This window comes from Rhea americana, unplaced genomic scaffold, assembly GCF_003343005.1.
Source record: "Rhea americana isolate MKP2758 unplaced genomic scaffold, rheAme1 scaffold_48, whole genome shotgun sequence".
In the NCBI taxonomy this organism is placed as follows: domain Eukaryota; kingdom Metazoa; phylum Chordata; class Aves; order Rheiformes; family Rheidae; genus Rhea; species Rhea americana.
In genome coordinates this window covers 199,932-222,650 of record NW_028186623.1, presented here as the reverse complement: position 1 = coordinate 222,650, position 22,719 = coordinate 199,932, and the positions used below count along the sequence as shown (strand labels likewise).

General features: G+C 42.9%; 1 protein-coding gene across 4 annotated transcripts in view; it reads right to left on the bottom strand.

Annotated features, from left to right (window-relative positions):
* Positions 1-22,719, bottom strand: part of FLI1 (Fli-1 proto-oncogene, ETS transcription factor) — a 94,208-nt gene that overhangs the window by 57,146 nt on the left and 14,343 nt on the right. The window lies entirely within an intron of this gene.

The following is a 22,719-nucleotide window of genomic DNA, read 5'->3' as shown; positions in this document are numbered from 1 at the left end:
ACACCATATACAGATTCCTCCTTCCATTCTCTCTGGTTGGGAAGGAGACRGTAACACAGAACAGGCAGTGGTTACCTTGCAATAGTCACTGACTGAAAATAGAGGCACCCGCTACCTGGCTATACCATAAATGCTGAAGAAAAACCGTTACTTCAAAGGTAGCTCTTAATAAATGGCAAAATGCTACGTGATTGGAAGTCTGGCATGCAGAGATCAATACAGCTAATGAGAGATCAGAAATAAATATTAACATTGTCAAATCCCTGCTTGCAGGTGTGAAAGAGGATTAGCCTACCTGGATACATGAACCATCTCCAAATACGAGCTGGTATGTTGAAAYCTAACATGGTAATCTGCTACTGATACTAATAAATGCAAATGTGGGGAAACATAGATTGCAGAGTGCCCACTACTCTGAGTTCACAGAAGAGCTGGGTAATATAAATTAGCTTCTAGAGGCTACAGATCAGACCAAACCTCTGGCTCTAGGGAAGCAATGAGCTGGCGTGGAGCAGATGAAGGCAGTGACAACGCTCTCATTTTCCTCCTTGGTTGTCCTTTCCCCAGACCTTGCTGCCCAGCCTGTTTTATYTTCTCTTCTCTCCCCTGTATGTGTAGGGATGCAATAACCCTAGAGTGGTGTGTCTGGAGCATGATCCACAGCTCCYCTGCCGCGGACACCTAGGTTGGAAAGGACCCTGGAGATCACCTAGTCCAGGCCCCCACTCAGAGGAATTCAGAGGAATTCAGGGGAATAGGGATTTTTTTTTTGCACGGGAATTCACGTGTCTTTGTATACCACTCATATCCATCATGGTTACATGACAGGATACATTTTATATATATTACAGACATATATTTGCTTACTACGCTTTACTCTCCCTTACTACTTCATTTCATGCTAGGCATAACATGTTTAGAGATGCCAGAGGATCTCAGGATTAACCACCAGGAAAGCAACTTTCTTCAGGATCATCAAATAAAAATGTTAGGCAGTTGTTAGTAAACACTGAAAAAWTTTCTAGTTTGTCTCACACAGTAAAATTTGCATTAAGTGCAGATTTCATGTCACTTCTCATCTGTGAAAAACTTCACTTTTTCTTTTTTTAACATATAGGCAAACAAGGACACAAAGGATCCACATAATTTGCCAAAGGTCAAGCAGCACAACAGTAGTAAAACCAGGCTGAGAGCCCAACTATTTGGATTCTCTCCAAAAGCTTYAGACACTGAGCTATAATGCAACATGTAACGGGTTTCCTTCAGGGACATCTGCAAATGCATAGGCAACCAAAATGTATTTTAACTTCCTTTAAAGCTTTTGAAAACTGTTCTCTCTGCTTTGACTCAGTTAATAAGGTAAAAAGGCAAAAAGGCATGCGGGTAAAAAATCGGTACGCAGGAGCAGGCACACAGCCTTCGGTCTCTGTTTCATTCATCAGCTCTCTTCCCCCCAATATTTGCCTGTTATTGCCATTTCCTTCCCTGCGTTTCGCATGAAACGGATCCATYGCACACACCCACTCCGCCTCATGGGTTCATGATCACAGGCAAACTGTTCTGCAATCATCTTTTTTTTTTAAGAAAATACTCTTCTTCTGCTCGTTTTTCCTCGCTCACGGAGAGCAGCGGACAGGTTAGCTGGTGGGACCTGGTTCCTTTCACAAATGGGGCAGTTTCTGTTCAGTTTCTGCATTTTGCACTTACCAAAACTCTGTTCTTGAACGTTTTTCTCGTATAAACTGAAAGAGCTATTTACCTGCTGGTGCAGAATGAAGATGGRATTGATCCTCTGATTAAAACTGACCCCATGCTTAAAAGGCAGATCCAAGAAATGACACAAAAATAGTCCTGCTCTAAAATATCAGTCCAAAGAAAAACGATGGCCAGCAATCGCCTAAGTAGCTATGGAAGTGACAAACGTTTTGACCTGAAAGATCCCTRGGTGCTTGCAGTTGCGCCTTGGGAAGGAACTCGGAGATCCCTGGAGCTGGGAAGCTGGACACCTGCCTCCTGCGCAAACCCCTTGGCGGGGCAGGAGTTGAGCAGAGCAGTGCGTCGAGGGCCTTAGACCCTGGGYGTGCGCCGAGCGTGCTGCAGCGCACCAGGCGCCGCGGTCGTGGGCCCTGCTCTCCCAGGAGCACTGGAGGTGGCAGGAGMAGCTGCCTATGGGAAGTCTGACATTCATCCAGAGCAGCAGGAGACCTTCTTCTGCGCTGCCTAGATGCAGCCCGACGTCTCCATTGCCCAAGCACGCCTCCAGGGTGGTGGAGCAGCTGTATCAAGTGAGGTAGCCTGCTTCACACGTCCTTACCAGCTCCAGTACCTGTTAGCGTGGCTGCTCTGCAGTTCCAGCTACGCTCTGACTCCCTCTGCAAGCGTWGTAAGTCTGCGGATGTAAACCTAGCTCTGCATTCCTCTTTAGCACACCAGTTTTTAAACTTTAGCAGTACAGGGTCGCCTTTGGAGGTGCCCAAGTTCTTTTTTATATCTAGCCCCAGGTTTTTGCCTTAATTTAGATGGAAATTTTAAGCCATTCAGCAAGTATTCATGATCTGGACTTTAGGCTTATCCTGTGTAGTAAAAAGTACATTGCCAACGCTATTTAAAAGAATTATCAGTTTAAAGGAAATTGCGGAGTTAAAATGATATGGTTACAGGAACCTTTGGTCTAGTCCTCTGAAGACTTAATTCCTACAGTTAAAAATCAGGGGCATCCCTCTCAAGTCTGACTAATAGTTTAATTTCCTTTCTTCCTTTACATCCACTGTATTTACATAATTAACAACCAGAGATACAGGTAAATTTTGTTTCTGTAACTGTCTCACTAAAATAGCAAATCCACTTAAATGAAATAGATAGTTCAGTAAATATCAAGCATAAAATACTCAGGAAAGAGTYTGAATTTTTCCCCATCTCAATATCATGTTTTAAGGTGTTTTTAGTTCCATTTAAGTATGATAATTGAAATTAAGAATATACATGAAGTCTAAATAACCTAGGATTAGAAATATGCATTACCATGACTACTTGTATTAAAGTCAATTAATCTGTTCACTGGCACAYGAGTTCATAGTTTTGGTGCCCTAAATCCTTTATATAAAATAYAAATTAAAATTGCTGAATTCATTAGTGATGAATTCCACGCTCTGTACAATAAACCACAGGTTAACTGCCAAAGAATGCATTTCTTTAGAGAGYAAAAACCATTTTTTATTCAAGATCATAACACAATCAGCAAGAGAAGCAGAGAAAAAGGTTAATGTATGTGTTACTATGTGGATTATAGTCACACCCTCACCCAGACACAAACCCTGTGCAAGCTGCAGTAAGAACAACAGGAAATGGCCGGGGGTATTTATAGCATTATTGTGTTTATCCAGAAGTGATGTTCTGCACAGATTATTATGAAGTTTTTCATGGGAGAGGATACAGCTTGTGTCAGCTGGACATTTGCATGCATTTCACCCAATACGCTCTCTGCTAAAATTGCAGAGCCCCCTCCCTCCTTCCCCTCCACCTTCCCTCTCTTTTTAAAGATTTGCTGTATAGTAGGACTCCCTGCAGCTGATGCGATGGGCCAACCCCCCCCGCAGCGCAAACAGGAACCCTGGTAACCGTGTGTTTGGCCTGTCCCTGTCGGCCTCACAAGTCCGCTACGAGATGGCACGGAAAAAACCCTCTCATGTCACTGCTCCCGAATTTCTGAAAAACGCAGCCCACGTCACACCGGGCCAAAAATTCTGTGCATTTTGGGTCCTATTAACAAASACAAAGAATCCAGGTTTCTTTCTCCAGGACAAATTTGTCCTCTCCTGGGATTCTCTTTGTTCAGAGAATCCCTTCCACGTCCTTTATTTCCAGGGGGGATAATGAAATCCCTCCCTCCGTAAGTCTGCAGAACCCCTTTCTCCTGGGCGTGCACTTAACGAAAAGTAGTTGTTTTTCGGCAAAGACCATCTGCAACTTTCTGCTGATTGGAACATAGTAAAGAAACCTTTTCTAAATCATTCCTATCTTCTAAATTTGGCCTGAAGTTCTATAGAAAAAATAAAATAAAAAAAAACACGTGAGAGATGAAATAGATAATTTAACAACTTCATATCTTTGCAGGGTAAAAAACCCTCCACCCACTCACGAAACCCGTGCCAATATATATCCATCTGTGCAGACCAGTTTATCTCAGTGAGAGATACAGAATAAGGAAAAATAAAATAATAATGATAAAAAACAGTCTAACTCAGGAAGCAAAAAACCTGTTATTACTTCATTGTCAGAATACTTTTTCTTATCTTAGTCAAATCTACTGAGGTTTATTCAGAGGCGTTCGACGGTTGCTCATTTCTTTGTTTACACCCCATGATTTCTAAAAACCTCGATTAAAAGCAATCAGAAAAATCCATCATATGACACTTAGGCCATTTACAGCCTGTGGCTGTTATTAGCAAATGTTAACCTTTCCTTTGAGAGAACAGAAGGAAATCCTGCTTTAATTTAAGCTTTCAGCCATCATCCCCTCTCTATCGCAGAGTAAATCAGAGCATCTCCACGATTCCATTGTTTGCAAATATAATAAGTCCCTTTTTTGTCTGTTTAAAAAACAAACAGCAACAGAAAAGCATCAGGAAGTCCCAGTGAATGRGAGCAATGCTGCGTTTCTGTATGTACCGCATTAATTAATGCAATTGAGCCAATATCCGAGCAAAGCTTGTTCCTATGAATACCACTGAAATCATTATCAGTTCTATTAGTGCTTCATTATGGTTGCACTGATCAAGACTAGATTTGCGGGGCTAATTTGCATCATATTCTGACAGGTGCTGGTCCAGGTGTCCTATTGTCATTCTGAAGCACGAATTAATAAACGCAGTTCAGTCCCCGCTTCCTTTTATCATTTGCGGTGATAGAAGAAATAACAGAAATGGAATGGGGCGGAAGGGGGGAAACGACCTATCTSACTTCATCTACCAGCGGGGCCTTTCCTGGGGTTTCGTCAGGTTTAATTTTAAAATTACAAGCTCACACACCACTTCCTTTTCATCATCCTACCTGCCAAATTACTTCCATAGCTTCCCCTCATTGGCTTGTAACGTAACCTTAAGGCAGGGCTGCCCGCAGGACACGTGCAACGAAGGCATTTTTACATAATCTTCATTAAAAGTCTAATTGCATTTATATCCAGATTAAAGTTTTACAGGAGATAATTTCTAGCTCTTCCCTGCAACCATAAGAAACTCACTTTTCTTAAATAAATGCTGAGATTCTTGTTTAATTACAGTGCTATTTATGGTTTCCAGACAAACACCAAGTATCACGAGAACTGGCAACGGTATTGCCATACCATCCAACATTTCTCTTTCAGTCCTTCTACACAAATAGCCSCACACTGCCCCGTTTCTGGCTTCTCTTTTGTACGCTATTAGTTCTTAAAGCTTCTTTGACCATGTGGTGTCCAGAACTAAATGCGTTCTGACATGTGYACTTGTACCATACAGAGAGTTTATTATGAGCCCAGGTTGGTGACATGAGAGTATTAAGGTAAAGGCCACTCAAAACTGCACTGGCCTTGTTTCCTGTTTTCATCTGCCTGGTTTCTCTCTTTAGCTGAAATGCTCCTTAAATTTCTCATACCTTTTCTGACAAAGATGATATGAACTTAYGCCTAATCATGGGGCTGCACTTTAAGCATCTGCATGGATGCCGAAGCTTCCCTCTCCTGGGGGTTTCTGCAGGTTTATCTCACTTGTTTCTCTGTGTCACTCAAAACATAYGGCCCTTTCCCCCTCTTCTGTTTACCCGAGATCTTTGCTATCCATCRCTCATCTAATCTACAATATAATTGTTCATCTGAAAATAAAAGTCAAAGCTTTTATATGCAAAAATCAGGCTTTCTTCATTATATTCACTAAAACAGGTTATATCAACTGAAGCTCCAGCGATTTATATTCAAGTAGATCTCTGAATTTCCTATTTTTTCTATAAATTCATTCCACCTCGAGAGCTTCCAGCTTGCTTCAACCCCCCCCCCCCCCCCAGGTGCAACTAGAGAGAGAAAACCTGGACTCCAGGGTACATTTCTCAGCTCTAGCTCTAAGATACTGTGCGACCTTGACCAAATAAGCTAAGGGACACTTGTCTAGAACAAGCTAATGATTTTGCCCAGAAGAGCACGTGAACTATCAGCTTTCCAGGAGAGTAGGCCTTCGCTGCCTCCGTTTGCCTGTCTGGCCTACCTTGTGAATCTTTTTCTTACAACAAGTAAAGAACTAGCCCCTTTAAGCAAAATGTTAGTATCTGAGATCAGGGCTTCCACTCTTGCAGCAAACCTCCAACCACATTCGAGAGTTTCATGAAACAGGGGGAGGCTCTGAGCTTGCTCAAAAGACAAAACATTTTAACTGCGTTTGCTTTGCCCCCTCCTTTGTTTTTGAAGAATCAGCTTGCAAAAAAAAATAGCACTTGCTAAATGACTAACAGGATGAAACGATGCAAGCCCCCCATTGGAAAGCACTTGTCCCTAGCAACCCCGGCGCTGTGCCCCTGCACGCAGACACTGTCAGGTGCAYGCAGAAAGACGTTCCCAGTTCTATAGAGCATTGAGAGACGAGAGCTGTTTCTTGTTGTTGCGGCCTCTAATGAAAATTTGCTTGCCACGTATCCAAGTGTGATCTGGAAGCAGATTTGCACCTGTCTCAGCAGGCCAAAATCAAACAATAACAGCGCGGGGAGAGCAAGGCAGTTGGCAGCAACGAGGGCAGAGCGAATGGGCGCAGGCTCCAGCCTCTGCTCTAACGTTGCCCCTCGGATTCTTTAAATCGGGCCATCGGGGAGGGGGGAGCATGCTTTATAGGTACATATTGCACCTTTCTGCTCAGGAAAAGCAAGCCCCATGACTTTTACGTATTTGGCTATCAGGGCTGGAAAGAGAAATGTGTCCGCAAGACCAGGTAGTACTGAACACTCGATGGCTACTGCTCCCCAGCAGGCTTCCCGAAACACAGAGGGGGGGGTACAGCTACCAGCCCTCTTGCTCATGCTGAGAGGGTGTAACTGTACGAGCTCAATATGATGCATGCATCATGAGATTTCTGTTAATGYAATTGCTTTAAGTTGTATGGCTTTCAGAGCAAAGACTGCTTTTTTTTCCTCTGTGTTTCACAAGTGACTAGAACATTTTAGATCCTATAAATAGTATGTTTCCTCTCCTAGCTGCAAATACCTGATCTCTTGCATCCAGCTGATTTGAACTTTATTTCAGAGGGGATCTTCTGTTGATGCTTTAGGCATCTACAGCACTCTTCATCCAGGGCTTACAAAGCTCTTTGTGAGCATTTGTCGCTTCTCGGCCTTAGCCCAGAAGAGTGCTACCTATTATCATTATTTCACAAATAGGAAAATCACCGCACAGAAAGCTATGATGATTTCCTCAAGGCCTGTAGGAAAGAAATGATAGAAAGAAGAATAAAGCCAAGGAGGCTCCTGTTCACTGAACAGTATTTTTCAGAAAGTCTAGCTCKCTCAGAAGGAGGAACATGTGAATGTGATTGTTATCTGCTGAGCAGAATAGATACCAAAAGAGAGATCTTTCCTCTTTATCTTTTTACTAAATAATAGATGACTGATTATGATCTGAGATGCTAAGAACACTTTGTTACAGATAATTTCAGGTCTCTGAACATTTTCTCTTGTAGAAGTATTACTTGTAGTAACCCATTAAGTTAGCTGTAATCACCAATAAGCAAATGCACGCATCCTGGACACAGCTCCTGGTGAAATACTCAGCTGCCTCCTCACAATGAGCAAACTGCAATTTGCCACTGGGCTAGCACAGGGCAAATCCATTCGGGAGGATGGTTCCCACTCCGGAGAGCTCAGGGCCTGCGTAGGCAAGATAGCAAGCAGGGAAATGATCAGTCCGCCCTGGCAGTTCAATGACTTCCTGTGGTCATACAAAAAGTCACTGGCAGAGCCAGTAAGTGAAATCAAATAACCTGGATCATAATCTCATGTTTTAAGCACCAAACAGCCTTTTCCTAGAACAGTTGTTATTGTTATAGGAAAAATATCCCCTGGAGCTTCTTTGTGGCATTCCCCCAAGCTGTGGGAGCTGGCCATCCTGCCCCCTTTCAATGCCTTACCAGCTCCAGATGGTATAACCTGCACCAAGGAAGGTATATAGCCACATGAGTCCACATTAACTGTAATACTGGGTTTAAAAATAGAAGGAAATTCAGATGAAATATTTGAGTCAAGAACCTGTCCTTCAAAATGATTTTTGAAACATTTTGTATGTCTCACACTATAGAAATCAACAGTGATAGTCATCTAGACCTGCTCATCTGCTGGCCCTAGTGAGAGTCCAGGTCCATTTTGATGGAGTCAGTGGAAGAGTAAGGGTGTAAAAGATATATATGTGTCTGCATGTGTATATATATACAATGCCTGAGACTGATCCATCTGTCAGCTGTTTGCTTAACTCCACTAGTTTAACCCCCAACATACACTGGAATAAGAGAACAGCTATAATGCTTATATCCAGTGTAGCTGATGCTACTCAAAAGCACTTTGTTTACTTAATATATTGTATATTCACTGAGCCTTGTGTCAATAAACACTGCCTGTACTGATACCATCTGCATCAAATATTGCTTCATGGACTAAACATATTTGCAGATAGAGCCTAACATTCAGCTGCAGTCCATTCCCATTGAGTACGCTGGATCCTAACCTTTTCGGGTATCACTTATAWCATTAGCCCTAGTCTAGCCAAATTTGGCATGATTTAGCAAAGGTTTTCCRCAGGCACAGCTGAAAGCCACCTCTGCCCCAAGAGACATTAAAGCAGATACCTAAGTGTCAGTATGGAGCAACATACCAATAGAGATGGAGGGACTTCAAGAAGCCACCCTGGTCTGGCAAAAAATCAACCCTCTCTATGCCACTGCTGACAGATGGGTTTTTAATCTGTTCTTAAAGACCTTAAAGCTAAACTTTTTAACAGACTTCAGTCTGTTAAAAACAAACAAACATGCTTTCTATTAAAGACACCAGTTCACAGAAGTAGAGAAGAGATAGCRTCTGTGAGCACTCGCGTGTTTGTGTATGCATGCACGTGCAAGGTAGAGGCGGCTTGGAAAGACCCACCCTGAAGCCATGATGTTTGTGGGGGAGCCCAAGGGAGGTCCTTGCTGTGTGGAGGTTCGGTCTCAAGCAGGGAGGGCCGTCTCTGCAGAGCTGGGCCCTCAGGACCTGAAAGTAGCTGGTGCTGCAGGTGTCAGGGCACTTTCCTGAAGCTGTGCTGATGCTAGCAGAGGAGCTCTGTCCACAGCAGGGAGCAGGCAGTACGTGAACAGGCTGGAGGTTGGACGTAAGAGCAAAGCCTGCGATTTGAGAGACATGGGCTCAACCCCCGTTTCACCACAAAGGAAGTCACTGTGCCTCTTGGGGGTCAAGTTTCCACTACAGTTAGCTGTGGAAAATGGCACCAGTATATTTCAAAGGAGCAAACATAACTAAGATTATGAGGCACATGGCTGGAAACCATAATAGGGGCCGTGCCAGGACTTTAAAAGTATAGGAGTACAGGAGAGAAAGCAAACTCAGGGAGAGAGAGAGAGAGAGTTAGGGAAGGGGAGAGGATCTAACCCTTGGATTTCATAGGAAAAAGAGACAGATCCTGTTCTGGAGCACCTGAAAGTAAAGAAAGACCTGGGCAGCACYGGGGAGGACAGCCTGTCAGCGCTCAGGGATTTCTTTCCTCAGCCAGGTCTCTTTCTGCTCCTTTGGATCTTGCTGCGTTGACCTCAGTTACATACATGTGACTCTCTGCTGGCGTGTGCTCACCTTCCACAATACACGTCTCCAGACACGTTTGCATGGCATGTCAGCTAAGCCCCTGCCTGTCCTTCTCCTTTTTCAGGCTGGCACAAAACAGTGCTTGATGAGAAAAGTGCTACTCACAAGACAGGGTTTCTGTGGTTTAGGGTTATTTTAATTAATTATTTTTGAGGGGAGGTAGGTCTGCAGCTGCAGGTTTTGAAACGACAAATCCTAGAGCTGCAAAAGTATGAAAGAGGGAAAGAAATTAATGGAAGAAATGGACAATCAGAGCGGGATTCTGCCTGTATAGTGGCTGCTGTTATTTTAAAACACATAAAACTTTGGCTTATGTAAGAAACCATCTGGTATTTAGGCCTAGTTGAAATCTTAGCTGTGTGTGTGCTCTGTGTATGAATCCATGGAGCAGCTTCAGAGACACATGCACGTACTCAGCTGGACTCCTTCACCAGGCAGCACAGGGCGCTCGCTGAACCACACAGATCTGGAAAATCATTTGGACTTCACACCCTTCTTACTCCTTCTGCACAGCCAGTGATGGTCTTTGATCTAAGGGAAAACACGCATACCAGCCACAGCTGCAATGCTACAAACCTGCGCTACAAATGAGTGCACGGCCCAAAAGGGTTGCTAGCTGTGCCCATCTCAGGAACACCACAGAAGGCTGCTGAACGTTTATAAACAGTATAATGGCAAGAATCATTGGGTTTCTCTCTGTTAATTATATTGCATTGTAAGATATGCCTACAATGTTACTGAGATCATCATAGCTGCTGCCCATGAATAGAACTGAAGTCAGTCTTACCTCCAAAGAGCATCTACTCCAAATCAGCCGGACAAGGTTGAAAGAAAAGAAAGCATTTGCTTACTTGTACGGATGAGAAACTGAGACGYGGAGATGAAGTGACCTGCCTAAATTCATTGGGAAATCTGTGGCAGAACTAGCTGAACCAGGTAGGGCACTGCTGAGGATAAAGACTGGAGTGAATTAAGTGTTCACAGATTTTTCTGACTCACCAGAAAAAAGAAAGAAAAGAAAAAAGAAAGAAAAAAGCCTCACAGTCCCAGAATTGCATCAGGGAGGGTTCTTCCAGTATGAAGTATTAATGCCAGACGCAAGGAAAGAGCGTGCTGCTGGTCGCTCCTGTTGAGAAGAGACGAATTCAAACTGGAACAGGTGCAGACCAGGGCTGACAGGACACCCAGGAGAAGGGTCTTATGGAAGAAATTTGAAGATTTTTGCTTATCTGGCAGAACAAAGGCTGAGAGACGGTATGGCAGTAGTCTATGGCTACACGGGTAGCATAGCATCAGGGAAGGAAAAGTGCTGTTTAAGCTAGTAGACAGTGCTGGCAAGAGAGGAAACAGGTATAAATCAGCCATGAATACATGTCAGCTCAAAATCAGAAGAACATAGTTAAACATCAGAATASGGATGTTTTATAACTCCTTTTCAATGTGGAGTAGCATTGGTGGAAAAAATAATTATCTTTCCTTTAGAGAAGGCTTGAGGAGTTTGTGAAAGGGATTACAGAGCACGGTCATGTCTGACAGAGGACTGGACTCAGCTCAAGAATTGCTTCCACTCTGGAGTTCAAATTAAGTGCCTTAACTTTTCTTCACTTCTAAGGAATTTAGGAGAAGAATCTCTTGTTACATACAGTGCTTAGCACAACAGAGACCACTCTGGTCTCAAGGCACTACTATAACACAAATAATTCATAACACTAATGATCAACCATAATTACATCCTTCCTGAAACAGAGATGACATATGAGAATACCAAAAATGAAGAGCAGAGAACTGCAAGCTTATTTCATCTGTTAATGACTGCCCCATATTCTAAGAGAGTCAGAAAATGTCTGCTTGTCGATACAGAGGTGTAAATCCAGAGGAATTCAAAAAGATTAATTGCAAGTAAGCTTGAACTTCAGTGGCAYGCTCTCTCTTTCTGAAGGTGGTAGACTCTAGCCGTTTGCTAAAACCCTTGCCTACTCCTCCACAAGTGCTGTGAAGGCATAGGATTCTTAAGACCACAGAGCTTGAGGTGCCCTGCAGACATCAGCAAGGTGGACAGAGACCAGTCTCATCTTTAATGTTGTCATGCAGCAACTGTGTGTCCCAGCAGGACTTCATTGGGACTCAAGAGTTAAAGCGGGTATAGCCTTTTCCTACCAAAAAAGTGCCACGTGATGTTGCACCTTAGGTACATTTTTTACACAGCCTTCCCTAAAGCATTACTCAAAATCCAGAGGACTCARTATCTGTGTCAAGAGGAGGACAGGATGGCAGAGTTGCTTTTCAGAAGACCAAAGACCAGACAGGACATTGGCATGACAACATCCCGATCTGTATCTTCCTCTAAAATGTCTCTGTGAGTAAAAAGTCTGGATCTGTCCTTGCTTTGTCCTTACGCAATGAAGAGGGAAGCTTACAACACAAAAACAACGTACTATAAGATTCTGAACAGACGCTCAATCTGCAGCTAGACTGTTAGGAGCTGGAGTTTGGGCCATGTGCCACTGCAATGGTAGCAGTTTCCCTTCAGCCTACTAGAGACATCTCAGGTTTCAAGTATGATCTTAGTATCACAAGGGAATTCATGATCACAAGGGCAGCTTGTTGCACACATTTACACGCTCGCTTGTCTGGTAGAAAAGGCACTAAAAGGAGATTCAGAAGAAATAAGTTCAAGTAAAACCACCCTAGATCCTGATAAAACACACAGTTTTGCTCTGTGCGTCAGTATCTCATTTAATTTAAGATCATTCTTTCTCTTGTCAGGGTGGAGCCATTACCGACAATTTTGGTAATACTTGCAGGATGATGCTGAAAATTCTTGCCTTCATCTAGCAAATCACTTCACTGCATGCTTACTTTAAAGTCTGATTGGTTTTAATGAAGTCAAATGTATTAGTTCATGGTTCTTAGAAATACCACCAAAACATAAATATTTGTGCTGCTGGAAGATATGCATGTGTATATTAGATCTAACTAAGGAAGGACATTACCACGCACATTGCATGAATTTTGCCAACAAGTTTGGGTTAGGAGTGTCATCATCAGAAAAACTATTCTTGCAGCAGCAGTTCATCTCTCAAGGACTGTGACTTGCACAGACTGTACTCTAGATTCTCAGTATGCCTCAAAGATACCCACAGCAACTGTGATAACTACCCAATATAGCTTTCAGTCCTTTGGGATCAATTTATAGATGGCAATCTATTTGACTTTTGAACTTGTGCACCTATCACTGATTTCTGTCTCTGGTGACTTTTCTTCATGCCCGCGGTAAAACTTCCTTTTCCAAGTTTGTGCAAGGGTGTTTTCGGTCCAAGAATCCCTGGGCAATTCTAATGCCAGGGATTTGTGAATGGCCACCAAGACTCAGTTTCTAGCTCTGACGCTGACTTGCCAAGTGACTGGTTTCTTCCTACATTTCATCTCCTWTTTTTTTTTTTTCCTTTGCCTGTTTAGATTACGGGCTCTTATTCCATCTACGTGCCATGCTTCATCTTGGTGGGAGCCTCTTGGGACAGCAACCATAATACAAGGAATTAATCATACGAGTCACAACTTCTGGTTCTAATCAGGAGTCCATCCTAGAGGCTGATCTGCAACATGACCCTCATGGACAAATCCTTACAATTTAATAGGGATTAAATCAATGGAGTTTTTATAGAAATTGAATTAGACTGTATAGAAATTGTTCCATAAACAGAACACAGCAGAAAAGGCTAAACTTGCTTGATTTTCCCCTGGATTTTACAGATGGGATGTAATTTTCTGTTAACTTGTAATCCAAAATTATTTGACGAAAAATGTCACTTTTCAATGTAAAGACATAGGGTTTTGTTATTATGTGAGAAAACCTCTAATCAGTGCTCTGGAACCTGCAGAAAGGCCATTCCATGGGAGAGCAATGTTGTTTGTTTCCCCCCTGGCCCAAAGCGACCCAGGTCCTGCTCCTCTGTCAGGCCTGGGCCAGCAGGGCTCCTTGGCAGCTCTGCTCTCTTGCGAGCTGGTGTGCTGTAGTAACCCGCTGCTGTTTCAGTCTGTTTTAACCACTGCCCATCCCTGGCTACCCTTTCGAGAACACGCACCACAGACATCAAGACACACACAGAAAACAGGCCAAAGCCARAAGCTTTTATCCTATTCCATGCCCTACCATTCCTGGTTTGTATAAATGAACCCCAGATCTAACCCATTCTGGAGAGGCTGAATTTGCAAACCCAGTTTGCCCCAGTTTGCAGAGGGGCAATGTGCAGCGCAGCTTTCAGATTTCCCTCCCCCCTCTCTTTTAGCCTGCTGAACTCCGGTGGTTTGGAACAAGCGGCTCCGAGAGCAGAAGCTCCCAGGCTTTCGGTTTTGAAAATTCAGCSTGGTCAGCCTCTTTCTGCCCCTTACGAACAAGCTGCTGTGCGACACTGGAGTTAACAGCTGCAGCTCCAGTGCTTTTCCTTTCAGGTCAGTGCCAAATGCCTTTCAGTTAAAAGGTCTGACCTGATAAACTCCAAACATGAGCAAATTGTACTGATTTCAGTGGAAATTTGCAGATATCCAGTATATGTTTCTCAGAATTAGGCCCATATTGASACTTATCTCTACGCTAACATATAACTCTATACCTCTGCAGCTGCCTTTAGTTGCATTCAGTAGCATGTTTATCGGCATCTACTTGATCCTGATCCAAGGTCACATTCCTCTCTATCTGAACAAGAAGACAAGTGACTAAACAGCATGACCATAAATGAGATTGGGTGTCTCTAACAACACACAAGATTTAAATCACTGGGGGCTTGCGATTCTTACGAGGAGCAGAGCATCGGAGCAGACATGCCAAGCCTGCGAGGGCGCTCAGGAAAGGAGAGCGGCTGTGAGCCGGGTGCCGTGCCGCAGCTGGGGAGAAACAGCGCTTCCTCGAGGGAGAGGCTCCCCACCGCCTGGAACGGCTTTGCTTTTACACTGATTCCTTCACACGCACTGTAGGCTCCTAACGTGGCTGAGGAGAGAGCGGACGCCGCTCGGCGCAGTCGCTCGCGATGAGAATCGCTCCTGTGGGAGCCCGAGGGGCTGCCAGGTCCAGTACGGCCGATGGCAGTGCCATCATATTTTACATATTTTAGACACTAAGTTCCAGGCCTACGTTCAAATACCAAATATCTTCACACCTACTAGACTGAAAAAAGCCTGTGCAAATCAATGAGATCTCAACAGCTGATTTTTTGCTTCCTTTGCCAGAACATTAAAAATCCCCTATCTGTACTAGAATGCAGCCTTTGGCCAAAATACTCCTTTTCTGTTTTCTTTTGGTGGTGTAGAACATGGCTGTAGCCCACTACTTTAAACGTAACTGCATTTCTACAACACGGTTCTTGCCTCTCTGYGGTTGGCAATGCAAAACTCAATGAGATATGAAGAGGGCACTGTCACTCTAGGCAGCCTGACACAGAGACYAGGCAGAAAAAATAAAAGGCAAATGTTCGATGCTAGCGTTATATGAAGTCCCAAGGAGATTTGGAACAGGAGCAGTGGAGGAGTTACAGTTTCCTTTGTTCTGTTAAAAGGAAAAAGGAAACACATCAGGAAACCAGACTGTGGAGCACAGGAAGTCTCACTTTGGCTGATAAAAAGGAACTGATGTGAGGTTGGTTCAGATGCAGTTATAAGTCAATCAAGCTTGGATCAACAAGAAGAGCTATTCAGAAGAAACCAGAGAGCCAAACTCTGCTTCTAGCTATAAATGTGGTGTTTTAACCTTTTAATCTCTTGCTTATCCACTTTTTAAAGTAAAAAACATTTACATGAGAATTTTCTCATCATACAAAAGTCAGTTTCCAGAGCTCACCACACCTTCCACTGAGACCACCACACTTCACTCCAGTTTCTTTTTTTCACTCATCAGCTAACTTTAAAAAAAAAAAAAAAAAAAAAAAAAAAAGCATATTCTTGCTGATTTATCTCCTTCCCTCAGATCAAAACCAGCATTAGTTAAGAACGGCAGTTTTTTGCTGAGTGGGAAATCAGCAAATGACTAATTAATGGCTCTCCTGCCCGTTATGTTATTTCAGTCCCTCTGCATGATTGACAAGCATGAGCCAACAGGCAAACGTTCAACTCCTGGGGCTGCAGCTTGGTCAGGTTTGGGGAGTTTTTATACTTTTTTTTTCTTTTTTTTATGTCCTTTGCTCCTTTACAGCCTTGTTCTTGCTTGAGTTCCAGGTTCATCTACACTGGAAGAACTGGATCATGATGCATGTAAATAAACCAGTAGGCTTAGCTATATCATGGTGTTTAACACTGAAGACTCTACTGAGCTGTGTTTCTGTACTGCATTTTAGAAAAAAATGGGAAAAGAAGGAATGCTTGATGCACATGAAGAACCAAGGTCCTTTTCTTTACTGTATCATGCCAAAGCTGAAGAGAAGCAAAAGCAGAGATTTTGAAAGGTGCCCATGGGATTTAGCCTTATTTCTCTCAGTTATTTCCACTGGGAGTTGTATATTCAATGCCCCTTAGCCAGCTTTGCAAATTTTAATCAACATGTTTACATACAGAGTTGAAATACTCAAATAAGCACTAGAAAGTGGCTTGGTTTTCAAAGGGAACAGATACCTTCAAAAACTAGTAACAGTTGCAGGCTGCCAGCACCTTTGCAACTCAAGCTGCTTGCCTAGTTACACAAATATGCACTTACATGCCTATTTTTAGGGCTCTGACTTCAAAAGATGGAAGCAAACCAGAAATAAATACATGAATGTGTCTCTGGTATCAAATACTGATGGTTCCTGCCAGGTCACTTTTTTCAAAGTTTTGCCTTTGGTACTATTTGTCACTAGAGAAGCAAAAAATWAATCAGGATATACCTAACTGGCTTCAACGGTAACATAGGCTAACATATATCGCTTTTGTTTGGGTCTCTGCCTTACAGCTAAAGGAAAATCTTTTTGGTGACRGGGGTGGGGGAGGAGGGAGGTAACCTTTGTGGCTTTACTACAAGAGGCAGGTTTCTAGATCAGTGTTACTAGCTGTGTAGATACACATCAGTAATTATGTGGCCTGGGTAATGAGAGGAAGAAAGAAAATAAGTAGTAGTTGCATTAACATTTTGGAGACTTTGATATTTTGAACTCAGTAGACTAGATTATGCGTTGTCCTGTAGTGTACATTGCTGTTTATACGAGCGCAATTCAGGTTAACAATAAATTATCTTGACCTGCACCCTGACCGCCCTGGTGTCTATGATGACACAGCATGCATGCAGGTTAGCAAAGACCTGGGCCCGCAATCAGACAACTTATTTCCAGAAGAAGGCAGAAAAATACATTTGCATTGTGATATTTTGGTCCATATTTTCAAAAACACCTATAAATATGCACTAACAGCCTTGCAAGAAAATGTTCACTCAGAAAGTGTTCTCAAGCATCTCCTCTGGAAGTAAAATGAGACTTCTTACAACCTGAGAAGTGTGCTCCAGATCAGTTCTTTTTACATGCCCATGCTATATATATATTGACTGTGTGCTCATGTTCATGTGTGCGTAAGAGCAACAGACACAGACACTGAAGTAGATCAATTGTTCAATTCAGAGCAAACAATCTAAAGAGATTTTTACATTTGGGGCAAAAGCTGACTTCTAACTAAGTTGTAGAACTACACTTCATGTCTTAGGCCCATCTCCTCTAGGCAAGGCCAGCCACACGTCCATGCCTGCTCTAGTACTAACACTGTGCTCCTGGAGTGCTAGGTGTCTAGCAAACCCACAAATGTCTGGAAACCTAATGGTAAGGCTCCCCTGGCTCCTTTAATTTTCCTACTTGTGCGTGTTTGCACCGAGATGGGACATACTGCCTTTCAATAAGTGGTCAGGCAAACTCAAGCAGAACGACAAACTTTCAGTTTTCAAAGGCAATCTATGGTGCTGCAGAAATACTTCATGGGCTGATGTTTTAAGAGGAAGAGAATGAAAGATACCTCATCTTATAGGGTTCTGTGTTCATATGTCTGTGGCCTCAATCTTTCAAAGACAACATGAACTGAAATCAAGAGGAAAGGCTTCTGTAAAGACAGGAATGAGAGACCCGAAGAGAGTAAATTCTGGTTTGTGCAAAAATTGCTTTAAAGGCCATTCTCACCTTAGGAGCATATCTCATCTTATCAGCATGTCATCTAAGACTTCACTTTGAAGTGTAATCTTACTCTTTGCTGCTCTTGATTTCTGTCTCTTTCTCATAATATTCCAATGAATAATCCTACTCTTACATATCAAGACTCCAGCAAAACTTTCCTTAGAATATATGCTGCAGGGAGTGATACAAGCTGGGCCTTTCCCTTCTTTTACAGTAGGAGCATCACAGAATTAAAATAAATAACTAAAACAAGAGCATGAAATCCTCAAGACATGTATGCTACTACTCAAAGTGACCACATCCTGTTAGGGTAAAATCCACAGTGGTGGAGAGAAGCTATAAAAGGCTCTCAGCACCTCTTTAAAGCCTCCGAATGAAATCCCAAGTGCCTACAATCTAAGCAGTTGTGCTTAGCCTTAGTTGTGTATTAGGTTTGTTTCAGACCACTTTTCCTTCCTATACCAGGAAAAATTCTAGCACAGAGAGGCAGAGCTGCTCAGTTCTTACATATTCTGCAAAGACTCTTTTCCCATGTTTTGCTTGTGTAGCAAATGGGAGCTTATGCTGAATACCTGGAGTCGACAGCATCCAGCTCTAAGGCATGATCATAATAAGTTCATACTATGGCAAAAGGCATTCATTTGCATATAGGTCTTTGAGGGAAAATGAAGCAGCAAAATAAGTAGCATTATGAAAATATCTCAATTACAAAATGTTCCTAACAGTTTGTGCCATTGTATATTAGAAAGCTGTTCTCCAGCATCAACAGGTGTGACACCTGCATATGGACTGAGGTGTCAAGGAACAAGGAATTTATGCATAGGAAATTTCAGATGGTTTTGTTCAAAACTGCTTTTGAGGGACAGCTACACAGAAAGACTCCAGTGAATGAACATCTATGCAATTTTTTCAGTTAAGGGTCTTGTCCTAAGAGTCAATGCCTTTTTGCCAGGAAAGGACATCTCTAAAGGCCCAAAGCCAGGGCAATTTAAAAATGGCCAAGCAGACATTCAAGCTTGCTCAAAAAAGGAAACATGTTCTTAGTTCGAGATCTTGATGACCAAGTTTCAGGACGAGAGCGAACGCCTACAGCTCACAAATGACAAGAAACAGCGATTGCAATACAAACCCTACCCCACCCTTTGCTATAGCAACACCGACATACGAGTTGTCTTCTCGTGGAGAGAAATGCACGGTTGTCACCTAACTGGGTAATGCAGAACTTCCATTGTATGTCCTTTAAATGGTCTAACTCTCTCTTATGCCCATCCATATAAGGATGAACATATTTTCACAGAATGAAAGCAATGGTTACATCCAATACATTTTTTTTTTACTATTAGCCAGGTTTTAGCAAGTGCACTTACTTTAATTATGTCTTGTCTGCATGTAAGGTGGAACTGAAACAATTAAACCAGTTTGAAGCCATAGCATGTGTTACTGCAAAGAAGTCCATGCATGGGCATCTTGTCAAAATTAGAGGTACCCTGTTTTTGATATAATTTGAAGCAATAAAAACCAAAACCGCCCAAACACAATAGGAATTAAGTCAAAGCAGGATGTTAACACAAATAAGATATGGATTGAAGTATCTGGATGCACAAAATAGGTTACAGATAATTTAAAATTAGTCCAAACACAAGCCATCCTCAGTCTCATTGGCTCCCAATCATCTTCTGCAAGGGTTGTTCACAGAATGTGAACAGAATATGGAAATGAATTAATAAAGATTTGCAGTACTTCTTTCTCCATAAAAGACCTTAGAACATTATTCCAGAGATCACTTTTCAAACCAGCCAATCCAACCCTCAAGTTAGGTATTAAACAGATTATTTGAGGAATGCAACAAAAATTGCTACTCATCACCTCAGTAATTAATTTATATTCCCTCAAGATAAATAGTTATTTGTGAAGAGAAGAAGGTGCATTCTAGTCCTGATGCTTTGGTTCAGCAATACCTCATGTGACCTAAGTCAATGCATGATAGTGAAAAATGTCTTGAAATCCTGTGCTGATCCTATAATAACTCTATTTATGCATTCCTTGAGCTCTGTGTTAAAGAACTGTGATGACAACTTCAATTTACATTTGCATGCAATATCCACAGAGGAAGAAAGTGCAGCCCAGGGCCATCCTGACCACATCTGTGCTCTGACCATGCTCCCTTTCCCCAGCATTGCAGCTACATGTGACCGTGAGCCCTTAGGACAGGGCTACAGAATTACTGCAGCCTTGTAACCCTTACCTATGAAGTTATCCTGCATTTAGGCAGGTTTACAGTTAAATTATTCCAAGTCATCAAACCCAGCCATCAGAGAGCCTGTTGTCAAAACACTTTCTGAACAGCCTAATAAGATAAAGAGGAAGGTACAAGCCCAATATTGGGAAGTGCGGGGTGAAGGGARATATTTTTATAGTAGACTGGACTCCAATTTGACTCTGCATTTTAAAGCGTATTTCCCTGCTGCATCAGGCACGTGTGTAATTAAAATTCTTTTACTCAAATTAAACAGTCAGTCTGCAGAATAATTTTGCATMGGAACTGAAAGAACAGTCACTTATGTTATTTAAAGTGCTCAAAAAGACAGAGTAGAAAACAGTTCTAAGCTTGTTCTCAAAGAAGACAGTCACCTGGAAGATGCGCCCCTCTCCCACTTCTATTCTGAGCTGCATAGCACTTCTATATAACGGCAGGTATTTTTCTGAGTTTCTGGAGGGAAGTGCTGCTCAACCATTAGTCATTTTCTCTACATTTTTTTTTCTCTCCTATCACCTCTGTGTATCTTTCTGCCCTATTATTTCCAATCCAAATGCACAACATTGAGAGAAAACAAACTTCAGGCAAACAGATCCAGGGGTAAGATTGCTTTTAAACTGCTTTCCCTCGGATAAGGGATTTGCTTTAGTATGTCCTAAAGATTTGCTTTAGTATGTCCTAGAATTTAGAAAACATACCCTGAAGTACAGGTTATAGCTCAACACATTAAAAACATTTAAGCATCTCAAGCCACATCCTCTCCCATTGCCCTTCACCTAAGACAAACCAAGCAAGGTGGCCTAACCCCTTCCTTTTTGGTGATGAACTGCAACAAAGTTTCCAGTGTATGGGGCTAAGACTTATTGGGAACCTGCTCTTTTTCTCCCCAGCAAGAAAATTTACAAGAAACCTTATATAATCCTAGGAAACTGCAGGAGAAGCTTTCAACTAGTGATCTAAATGCACATTACAGAAAAGAGTGAATTACAGAAGGAGGTGAACGGGACGGGGGGACCTGCAGCAGCTTGCTTATGATCCTGGAATTTCTCAGGAAGGGAACCCAAGATGAGAYTCCCGGGTATCTGGATCCCCCAGTCTCTTAGCTCAAACAGCAGAATTATTTCTGGGTTACAAGAGAAGTGTGCAAATACAACCAAAGGCTGCAAAGCAGCGAGTGGGCAGACCCAGGAGTCAGGGTAGTGACCTGCAATGTGGGTGAGTTCCTCCTTTTGCCACAGCCTGCCCAACGTGACTGTAGGCCTACTTGCTCTGTGTTGCAGTTCCTCATCTCCAAATAGGGGGGAAGCAGCAATAATACTTTGCAACATAGGGTGACAGGGCAGAGGAGGAGCTCCTGGTGGGCACCATGAGCTACGTGGGTCATGCGAACCCTCCAGCAGCCTTCCGAGCATGGTGCAGGGGGCTTGTGGCCTGCAAAGAAAAGCAAGTCTGGGTGTGCACTGCAGCAAATGCACAGATGGGACATTTCTGCACTTTCACTATGCAATATTTAGGGCTCCACAAATCAAAGAAGGTTGTGGTGCACGAAGCAYATCCTGAATGAGGCCTGAGTTACTTTTGCTACAGAACTGAAGAGGTGGTGGTGGGGATGTGTCTTATTCCTGCCATAACCTCCCAGATTTTGTATTTTCCACACTCCTGCTGTCTCTCTCCTTCTTTCTGACTTTCCGCCTTTCATTCCCTCTTTCTTTCCTCTTTTCATTTTTCCTTCTTGCCCATTTCCTCCCCCTGCTCTCCCCTTTTTGGAGGTCCTTCCAGACCGTGCACTTGTCACAAACTGCAATCTAAGGGAGAAAGTTTCAGTTCCTACCAGTTTGCAGCTTCTTTCTCCCGGGTCAGCAAAAAGAAAAAAAATGAGAGAGAGAAAAAAAGGAAAAAAAAAAAAAAAAAAAAGACTTTTAAGAGATCAACACCCCACCCAGGCGATAGGCATCTTTCGAAATCCTCCAACCCAAACACACCCACAGCGTCTCTCTCGCTTCAAGGCTGGTCTGTTCGGGCTGCTTCTGTGCTATAGCGCTCCCTCAAGAAGAGCCCGTAAGAGTTGCACAAGGGTCCCCAAAAGCAGGGAAACCAACCCCCTGCTGCCTAGGCTTTGAGAAACAGCATGAGCCTCCTCAAGGGGCTTGGACAAGGCTTACTTTATCCTTGTGAAGGCGTAAGGACTAGTTAATTTGACGGGGGAGAAGGAGGGGGAACCATTCTCCGAGTCACAGCAGCGTCCCCGCTTGCTCAAGGCCACCAGAGGTTGGTTATGCTCGTGGTTTTTTTGCCACACTCTTTGCTTCCCCTTCCCCCGCCTCGTCCCAAGCTAGGCTGATGTTTCTCCTCCACACCGCCCCGTCCCTCGCTCCCCCCCTCCAAAAAAAAGAGAGAGAGAGAGAGAGAGAGAGAAAGAAAGAAAGAGAGAGAGAGAGAGAGAGAGAGAGAGAGAAAGAAAGAAAGAAAGAAAGAAAGAAAGAAAGAAAGAAA